The following is an 11,421-nucleotide window of genomic DNA, read 5'->3' as shown; positions in this document are numbered from 1 at the left end:
ATCGTAAAGGTAAGAAAGATATTCTTTCTTACAAAATTCACAGTTATATTTTTATTCACTATTTTGTTTATATTTTTTTATATATATTAAAAATACATATTTTTATATATATATATCAAATATTCTCCTATTTTATCTTTAAAAAAAATTGACGATGAATAAAATTAATGTTTTTAAAAAAATTTTTTTTTCATTTTTCGTATTATATTAATTTCGTTTTTATTTGTTTCTTAAATAAAATATTTTTTTTCGAATGCGTTTATTTTTAAATTGATTTCTATTTAGTTTAACACAAATTATTTTGCAGTGATATACTTTCATTATGTTAAAAAAGTATATAGTTTGTAGTATCGATCGATAAATTCAAACCATATGTGATTCTTTATTATAAAATCTTTATATTTTTTACACATATAATAATATTTTTATCCATGAAAATACGTTTAATTGTATTTAAATTATTTCTTCTTTGAATAAAATAAATCTCGTCTGAAATATTCTTTTTGATATAATTATATATCATAAATTTTTTAATTTTTATACCAAGATATGTTTTAAACGTATTTAGAAATCGAATGATTTATCTTAGCGTCTCAATTTTTAATTATCAATTTTCCTTTGTATTAATTATTCCTTGAATTAAAAACAAAAATTATTCCACGTAGATGAATTTTTGATTTAGTTTTCGATAAACGCTATAATTCGTGTCAAAAAAAATATTCAAGATATAATTTTTTATTTTTATTATTAACTAACTTTTATTCGTATAAAATAAAAACATGAGTGCAACGCAGAAAATTTATTGTAACTAAATTTTGAAAAGACAAAAATCGTGTACATATTATATAAATCATCACTCGTATTTCATAAATAAATCAACTAATTATTATGGTTTAAAAAGAATTATCGTTAAAAAGAAATATTGATAATGAAATAGATTATACATCGCTTCCATTTCATTTTGAATGCACTCGTTCAACGATTCGATAATTTTTCCTCCTTCACTTTGACCAATTATACGTATCGATTGAACTCTTTGTTCGGTTCATCATTTATTTAAATAGAAATCCACGACACAATATCGTGCAAATACAAAGGTGCAGTGACATCAGTGAACTGGTAATCGAACGCGATAATTGGTAAATAAACTATTGCGAAATAGAATGAATATATATGCTCTGTCGGTTAATTTTAAAACACGACATCGATATAATTGATTAATATTTTAATTCCTTTTTGGTATCTATATTAGACGAGTCTAGTTAATCTAATCAAATCCAATTAAATTAAATACCATATTTTAACAATAATGATAAATTAAATCGATACATAGAATCGATTAAATAATATTACGAATAGGAAATTATTTAGGAAATTATTGTATATACGTTTCACTTATTTATTAACCTTCGATACATTCATATAATTAGAATTCGTATACGAAAAGAAAATGTTATTCTCATGAAAAACTAATTATATAATAGAATTACGGACAAATTTCATTCCATTCCTTCGATTCAATTTTTTTATTTTACGTATCAATGTGCACGATGAAGATTTCGAATTGCTGGTAATTTTTTTACACTTTCCAAAGATTAATTTCAACATCGGGATCGAGATATGCATATTCAATTCTTCGTAAATCATCTCACTTTTGTGCGAGCGATTAAATTCGAGTTTTTCTCTCAATCGTTTGACGTTACGTAAGAATAACAGAGGTCTTCGGTTTTCGTCTCGCATTATTATATACTGTTACTATTTGTAGATCAAGGTTTTGTTCACGCGTTCCATAACGTCAACTTGATTTGTTGCGCTTGATAGACTCGTTAAAAATTTAGGCTCGCAATTAGCATAGAATACGCTATCATTTCCTACAACCGCTGCTTTTTCCTGCAACTAAATGATATGATTAGAAAAGTAACGAAATATTGTAATTGAATAATTGGTAATTTAAAATTTAACAAAGATAAAGATTTATTTAGATGAATAAATATAAAATATTTAATATGTAGAATACTTATATTGAATGTTTACACGTATATTCGTGCAAAGCGTCGAAGACGAAGGTCGAAGAAAAGTGAAAACAGACACAAAGATGTAGAACAATGTGACAACTTATTTATTAATTTATAGTTACGATTCAATAAAAATTCAGTTCAAAGTATGTAAGGAATTTAATTTTGCGTTATAAAGCGATATATGTTATGTTATATTAAATGTATATAATACGATGTAAAGAAAAATTTTACAACTTTTTTTGACAAAAAACATTATTCAATTAAGTTAAGTAACACATTGAATAATTAAATTTGCAGTGAATTTTATTTTCATGTAAATTTAAAATATCCAATGTTCATTATATATAATGAAAAGGTTAATAATAATAATGTTTATTTGTAATTTAATAATTTAAAAATGTTTTCGAAAGTTGCTGTGAGTTTGTTTGAGAAGTTTAATAACATCTTTCAATGAATTGAATGTATAAAAAGAAATATAGTAAATAATGCTAAAAAGATTTTTTAAATCCTTTAAATATAATCAAAACTTTTACTTTTATTATTCAAATTAAATTGAAAATATAGATAGTTTCAAATATTATTACAATGATTGCTCGAACGATTTGAAAATACATTACGCTAAATCAATTTGCTGGAAAATGATTCTCAATGTAGAATTAAATAATTCAAAAAGTTCAAATTCCATGTTGGATGAAATCGAAGATATTATTATATCTATCATAAATCATGTGTCACTATTATCACGATTTCAGATTTTTTTTAGAAATTGATCGTACATTTCAGTGTAAATTTATATTATTTCACTATTTATCATTATGATAAATCCTCGTAAAAGTTTGATACATCGATATTGCGCAATTCGATATAAAGAACAATTTTATTCGTTATTCTTATCTTTTATTCGAAGAAACATTTGTTTTTGCCAGAAGACGTTAATAATTTTCACATGAAAAATAAATGGATATAATGAACGAATTTATAGAAAAATTAAATTATAGTTGTCAATCAGTTTTTTACAGGAATTTGGATGAAAAATTAAAGTCAAAATTAAGGCTAGTTTTAAAATTATATATTAAAATAGGATCAAATTTCATATAATAAATATATATTATAACTTATAATGTAATAATATTTACAAATAAAGTTTTCTTTGATTAAAAGTTACATATATTTTAACACTAAGTCGTACAAATATTATTTTAAAATTATTAATTTCACTGAAGAAATATAAGAAAATGAAATTTTTAAATAATAATAGTTTAAGTAAATAATTTTTCATTTTATTATTATTATATTATAAGGAAAATCAATTGATAAATTGAAAATAAAAATGTAAAGAATAAAAGATAAAATAATATCGTATGAAAAATAAGGAAAGCATAAACTACACGTAAAGAATATATGTATTTCTTTCTTTTCTAAAATTAACAAATATAATCTTTTTAATTAATTAATTTGTGACATAAATATATCGATATATTTTTATGTAAATAATAAAAAAAATGTTCCACTCTAAACACTTTTATTTCTGAATCAAGAACATATTATACAGATATATAAAGACAATTAAAATGTTCCCTTGTGAAATTTTATTCTATTTATTATATAATTTTTTCTTTTCTCAGTTTTGTGAAAAATCTTCACAGAGATCGTATTTTTCAGAAATTGCCTTTTCAAGAATTTTCAAAAATTCAGCATATTTAATGTGTATCGTAATATAAAAAAACTTTATAAAATTTGTATAACGTGAAACTTATTTTTATTCGTTAGTTTCGTTATTTTTATACTACTATATAGTTTAAAAAATTTTAAAAGAGGAATAAAATAATATTAGAGAGGAAACGATGAAATTTGGATAATTTTCATTGAGAATCGAAATCGATTGATTAATCAAATATATGCATATAATCAAACATATGTATACACATATATCTAACAGAAGTTCAATAATAATCGCCTTATCGTAGGCTTATCACTGTTCAATTAAAGCCAGTTTAATCACGACCAATGAAACAAAGGTCAAACCGACGAATCTGATCGACATTTGGGGAACAAATATAAATTCACGTCACGTGTTAATTCGAAAACTATAGATAATTTAATTTTAGCTAGTCGACTACGTTTTATTAAATAAAATTCTAATAAGTTTTCGTATGTGATTGTATTTATATTTTTATTATATTTATATATTTACAATGTAAAAGCAATGCATTAGACAAATTTATTTTATCTTGCTTCATTGAGTGAATTTAAATATATAAATAAGGTATAATATACGAAATATAAAAATAAGTTTTGTAAAATCACGATCTTATAATCAATGAGATTAAAAGAATATCTGATAATATAATTGTTTTATCTCATTTTAAGTAACAAATTTATTTTTATACAATTTTTCAAAAAGTCTTTTCAGAATATCTAAAATTTTATATAATATCTTTGTGATAAAGTTAATGAGTTAATAACTAAAGAAAAATATAGAACATGTTATAATTTCACCATCTCAATTTTGATTCTTCTAAAACCGAATTTTTCTTCGATTGTGAAAAATGATTTTTTTCTTTTTTCACAAAATTATTATTTTTTTCTAATAGATAATTCAATCAATATTATAGGTTTCAAATCTTATTAAGTTCATTTTAATTACGATTTCATGAATTAAATTTTTTGCGAGCCAATGGTAATTATTATTATTATTGGTTCGTTATTTAGAAATTTTAGATTTTTTGAAGAAGAAGAACCGGAAGGAAAATTTTAATTCTTAACAAAATAAATAAATAGACGTTACGAATGATAATGTAATGAATGAAAAACAAAACTGTGATAAGAAAAAAAAAGTATTCTGAGTTTCAAAAATTGTCAGAATTTTTAAATTTTACAAAATTTCGCAATCCAAAAATCAAATTTCGTTTCATCTTTATTACTTTAAATCAAACTTAAAAATTAAAGAAAATCAGAAATTCAAAAAAAAGTATATATATAACATATGTAATATAAAATATATAGTTTCTTTTTCAGCCAAGATTAACTGTAAGGAAGAAATGGTTGAAATCCTTGAAAATTCACTTTTCAATTTTATTTGGAAATTTTAAACTAGTAGTAGATAAACTAGTTTTATTTTATAATAAAAAAATTGCAAGATAAAAAGTTATTTTTTCAATTATTATAATATATTTTTCATTTTTAATTATTATTAATTATTATAAATATCAAATAGTAAAAGACTAACGATTAAACAATTAAAAAAAGTTGTAAATAATAATAATTTATCGTAGAATTTATCCTTTCGAATGAAATTTTAATTAATAATAATCTTATAATATAATATATCATATTAGATTCTTATATATAATAATTACACATAGAATAATTTGTCTAATTCTACTAATTCGATATTTACAATTTTATCATCATTTTAGCATATTTATGGAATTAATGTTCGCATCGCTTTTGCTGATTGAATATTAATTATAATATTTTAAAGTATTGCAAGGAATTTAAATATAAAAAAATTCTGTATAAAGTATTAATATAATTTAATAAAATTTGGTACATGATTTATTTAATAAGTTATAGATAACTGAAAAATATGAAATATATGTTTTCCAACTTATTGTTATTAACTTCAACTATTAATTATAAATGATTTAACAAATGAGCTTCGATCGACATTTTTGTACAATAATTTTTGTTTGATCATAGAATCAAAGACTGTTCAAAGATGTTTTGTATCTTATGGATATGTATTAACACTCCATATTTATAATTTGTATTTACCTTACACGAAATAGTAAAACGTCACGTTCAAATAAGTGGAAAACAGTGAAATATCTTACAAGAGATTGAAATTATATATCTTATAAGATAAATATTCTTGCAACAGTTGTTTACTACAAAGTAATACATTATGCGATAATAATAGTTTTTTTGGATGCGTAGAGGTCATATGAAAGTTAGCGAACATCAACACATGATAACAAAAAATGAAGTTGACCTTCGCGCGCCATCTATAATAAGAACTATTCACATCGAATAATATGTCTCTTTATACGAAACAACCAACAATATTTTAACGAGTGTGACTCATGCGAGGTATTTTACACTTAAATATGAATTCTACCCAAATCTCGAAATAATTTTCAAAATTTCCGTATCGAAAGGTTTCCCTTATTACGAATTTTCAACGTAAACGTCGCGTTTCTCTGGAACAGATATTTCGACTCGTACAATCCGCTCGAAAATATCGTACGGGGACCTTTCAACCGGCAAATCGGTCCGTCCAGGAATGGAAATGGCCGAGTGCAATGGTACTCGTTACGCCTGGAGGCTTTCGACGGCGAAATACCATGCAGAATTCCACGTGTCCCTTTCATCGAAGCTCCAATCATCCTCGTGTATGCGCGGACCGGTGTCGCGTGTAAAAGTGGACGCAGGAAAGCGGCGACGTTCTCTCTTCTTATTACTTCTCTTTTGTGTTACGTAACCGCGTTCGTTCGAGCGTGGACAGAGCCTGGCATAATCCGACATCGCGAATAGATTAGGGGACGGTGACATTCGATGTTTATATATATATATATATATGTATTGGCCAGAATTGTTCGCAAGTGTAGTGTGAAGTGAAGTTGATATTTGTATTTGAGCATTGTAGGGGAAAAAAATTACGAAAAGAATTTTGTAAACTGTTAATATACATGTAATGTATGTAATTAATATACGGAATTCCAGTTTTTAGATAGTAAATTTTGTAAATTTATCCTATATTTTATCAAAAGGTTTTTGCGAATCGTGTTTACTAGTTGTAATGTTATTATTATTATAATATTATTTTGATTGTAAAAAACAAGTTGTATTCTATTTTAAAATGGCCAGTGTTTTTGACAACGTAAAATTGGCAATTAAAAATAAAATTGATTGATCTCTATGAAATATTGTATTTTATCTCGATGAATAAATTATTAATTTTTCATATCGATTTATGAAAAATTACATTTTAATTGCATTGTATTCATTCTTAATATATTTAGTATATTTTTTCTTTCAAAATTCCACATAAATATATTTTCTATATTTATTTTTATTACTTTTTAATAATTTTTAAACGACTTGTGTTTATATAACATTTTTTTTATTATTATTTAAACCCGTAGACCATACTGACATTTGACATTTAAAAAGTGATGATGAAATTTTGATTGATTATTCGAATCTAAAAGTGTTATTGAAGGAAACTAGGATAAAAGGGAAAGCGCGTAAAAAGAAGTATCGTTATTTTTTGTAAACTGCGATATGAAATTCGAATCAATTCCGTAAATTCGTGTAATATAAGTTTTCATTCCCGTGAATTTAGAAGAGAAATCGGAAACAATATCTTTCTAATTTTTATATTTAAATATATTACGTAAGTATAATGGTCGATGTTTCAATATAAAAAAGTACAAGATAGGATAAAATAAGGTAACGTGAGATCTTTCCTAATTTTCTTCCAATTTTCTTCTAATTGTTTAATCGTTGATAACAATTCTTATATTTGGATACAAAAATTACATCAAAATGCAGATACTTACTCTTTATATTTCTATAAATCGATACTTTGCATATTTTGCATTTAATAAAAACAGGATTAAAAAGTATTTATCGTAACGAGTAAAATTGTGAAACAGTAATTCTTTTATATCATAACTTTTAGTACTTTTACCTAGCCATTGCGAAATGTATAACGTGATTACGAGCGAGTCGTAAGAAAATAACACGACTCGCAAAACGTTCGTTACACTTTGATCCCCGTTATCTTCGATCATCTGAATTATCTGAAAGAAATCGCAAGGAAATATAATAACGATTAGATTCCATTTAAACGTACTCTTTGGCAAACAAATTTCGTAAGCGAAAATTTAACTCCAAGCCGATTCGACGACTCACGGAAGTCCGTAGATTAGGGCTCGAATGTGTAACGCGGTTGGAAGCCAGAGATCGACGACTCTGGAGGATTCCAGCCTCCGTTGGATTCATCATCGCACGTGGCAGCGTGTATAAGCCGCTTAGGCTCGTGAAAGGCCGCATGGATCGGCGGTTGGGTAATCGCAGACGATTTTTTCGCGCGACGGGTTTTGAAATAGGTAACGCCACGGGGCGAGCACAAAGAAAGCTGGCGAAAAAAGAATCGAGGCCACAATCGAGATCCTTGCCGATCCTTCCTTCGCTTCGGGATCCTCCTCTTCTTGAATTCCGCTGAGAATATCCAAGTGTGTGTTGTCATTTTGGATGTTTAATCAAATACTAAATATCGCCCGAAATACGCGTTATGTACAAATATAACAGATGGAAAAACTTTTAATCCGGTTTAAATAGGTATATAAACTTGATGAGTTGATTGTAAAAGTAATCTTGCTCAATTTTTTTTTTTTAGTGAAAGAGATAAATTGAATGGAATTTTGTTGTATTAATTGTATCTTGTTTACAAAATTGTAGAAATAAAATACAATATCTTATCTGCTAAAAACAGATTCAAATATTTTTATGGAATAGAATAAATTTATGGACTAGAATAAATATCGATACAATGATTTTAAATATCATCGAATGCTTTCATACACTTTTATTATTAGCATTTTTATTATTTTTATATTTTAGCGAAATAGCTTGATATTTATAATTGCATAATATACTAAATGTGCTTGGTAATATAAATAAATCTATCTATTTTTTGAAATTATTCCTCGCAGTTTTTACGATTTTACATTTTTTCCCAATATTTTTTATCTCGAGTTATTGACTCGTTTAAATGAGAATTGTGCATTCGCGCGTTTTATTTGAATTTAAAACAGCGTTAATCACTCATAAATCAAAATGTTTTCAGCAAATAAAATTCTTCGAAAAGATGATTGATTAATAAATATATTTCAAGAATTTATGAAAATATTTAACAATGTAGTAAAACATTTTATTACATAATCATATTCGAGAAAAGATTGACGGAAATTTTTCGACTCTCTTGATACAAGATCGAGAAAGCGTTTCTTTATTTTTTATGCGAAAAATATCGTCGATAAAAAGGAATTATCGATGTTAATGGAAAAACAAGTACGTTTCTTTCACTCTTTTAAATTCATCCCACGTTTATGTCGTATTCATATTTTACGCAAGAAATAAACGAGAGAAAAAACTCGTTAATTTTCTTTGAATTTTATCAAGCTTAAGTAATTTAATTTACTTTCATTCGACAAATCTGGCATCTTATTAATATTTCTCCATATTGTTAAATTTCTTAGTTTTATCTCTTATTAGATTATAAATGTTAGATAATTCTAGAATAAATGAGAACGATAAGAAATTAATAAAGTCTTTGCTTTTTTCACAATTTTTTTAATAATCTTCGTTAAATGCAGGTCTACAGCCGATCATTTTATTTGTAAATTGGTTAATCGATGTGTTCTTTATTCATCAGTATGGAATATTCTATATTCCAAATTCATTAGTATTTCGAATTGCAACATTAAAACCAAAAATTTCGTATCACATTTGCAACATTCGCATAAAATAATCATAAAATTGAAATGTAAATGATTCGTTTTAAAATTTTGATCATGATTTTTAAATGTTTGCTGAGAAACTTTTGGAAATTACTTTTTTTTTTTCCTCTGTAAATCATTGAAATTACAATTTTTAAAATTAAAAATGTCATCGATTAGTAAACAATGGCATAATTAATCTTTTTAAGTCGTAATTACAACTACGCTTTATATTTTAAATTTTTCTTGAAAAATAAAAAAGAATTAGTCTCACAATTTTAATTAGCTTAATTCTTTATTGATACAAAGACAATGCGAAGAATTTCATAAAACGATACGAGATACGAAAGAATATTCGAGAATATTCGATTCCGTGTGATTTGTAATCATCATAGTTGATTGTCGCTTACGCATTAATCTAAAAACTTTGTTGCCGATAAAATATCTTGTCCTTTCAACATGTGGATCTGAAACGTTTCGTCGATCGGACAATTTATTTTTATCGATATTTTCATTCAGATAAAACGAAAGCTATTACCATTGTGTAAAAGTGATAGAAAAAAGTGACATGTATATACGCTTCTTGTGTACAATTTATGCACTCTTAGTGTAAATATGAATTTACAATTGTTTTCTAGAAAATATTGAATATTTATATATATATATATATTTAATAAAAATAATTTATAAAAAAGAAATTTGATTCAACACGTTTCACGAATCGCGTAACTCGTGATAAGTGTAACAAACATGTTGCTTTATCATGCTCGATTCGTGTTAACCTCATTTTTCATAGTGAATTTTGATATCGAGTTTTCTCTTTTCCTTTTGCAATTATTTCGATGTTTAATTCCATCTAATTTATCTTCAAAGCTTATCACTTTTTTTATTTCAAAATTGTAACTAACGAACAAACTTGAAAGAATAAAATAAAATTTAAAGAGTAGAATCTTTATAAAGTAATATCTAAATTTTTAAATTTGAATTTTCTCTATAATCCTTTCGAAATTTCATAATTTTTTCAATCGTAAAGTTCTTTTCAATCGTCAGGTTTTATCAATCGATCCAAAAAACTCATCGTTGAGCCGCCATTAAATACAAATTTCCGCAGGCACGCACTCGTGCAAGTATGAACTGATCGTTTCATTGCGTGCACTGGCGCGCATACTTAAACCGTAGAAAGGCAAGACCTTGATATTTCGTTATAATATGCTTTGAAAATTATCCGCTAGGGTCGGTGCAAGCGTTTCAATTCTCTCTCTTTCTCTCTCATCCCTTCTTCTTCGCATTTTCTCCAACTCATCGCGGTGGACGTATTCGAAGGCGCATTCTGCCGGACAAGAGATGTGAGAAAATATCTTACAGTTGACCAAATAATATCTCCAACTAATTTAGATTACGTGTGTGAATTATCCTCGTTCCGTTTTTCACGAGAATGGGAGGAAATTACTGTTTCCTGGTTTTTAATTTCGATCGGATTACATTGTTTGTAAATACTAGGTTATTCCTAATTGCGTTGGATTATTTGGATCGTTTCAATTTCCTTGTTAGATCTATCAATTAGATATTCTAGAAATTTTAGATTATCTTGATTCTCTCCATTATTACCAGCCGTAAAATTAACGTGGAAAATGTTCGTTGCCAATGTTAATTGCAACTTTTCTTTGGGAAAATGTTCAATAATATTTATTTATATTTACGCCTACTTTATTAACGATTTATCGTAATTGCTACGATCAATCGGATACATAATTTTCCATTTCATTTTGTTTTATCGTTCGACGACTTATCAAATGTGTCGCTAAAAAATATATAATGTAATTATATTCGATAAATTATTCGTTAATGATTCGTAAGAAAAATTTCCATATCTTTCTGATAAATCTACGATCCGT

General features: G+C 25.7%; 1 protein-coding gene across 3 annotated transcripts in view; it reads left to right on the top strand.

The window, feature by feature from the left end:
• Positions 1–11,421, top strand: part of LOC107998619 (terminal nucleotidyltransferase 5C) — a 131,649-nt gene that overhangs the window by 22,115 nt on the left and 98,113 nt on the right. The window lies entirely within an intron of this gene.

The sequence above is a fragment of the Apis cerana genome, linkage group LG4, assembly GCF_029169275.1.
Source record: "Apis cerana isolate GH-2021 linkage group LG4, AcerK_1.0, whole genome shotgun sequence".
NCBI lineage: Eukaryota > Metazoa > Arthropoda > Insecta > Hymenoptera > Apidae > Apis > Apis cerana.
This window is presented reverse-complemented; position numbering and strand designations above follow the sequence as displayed.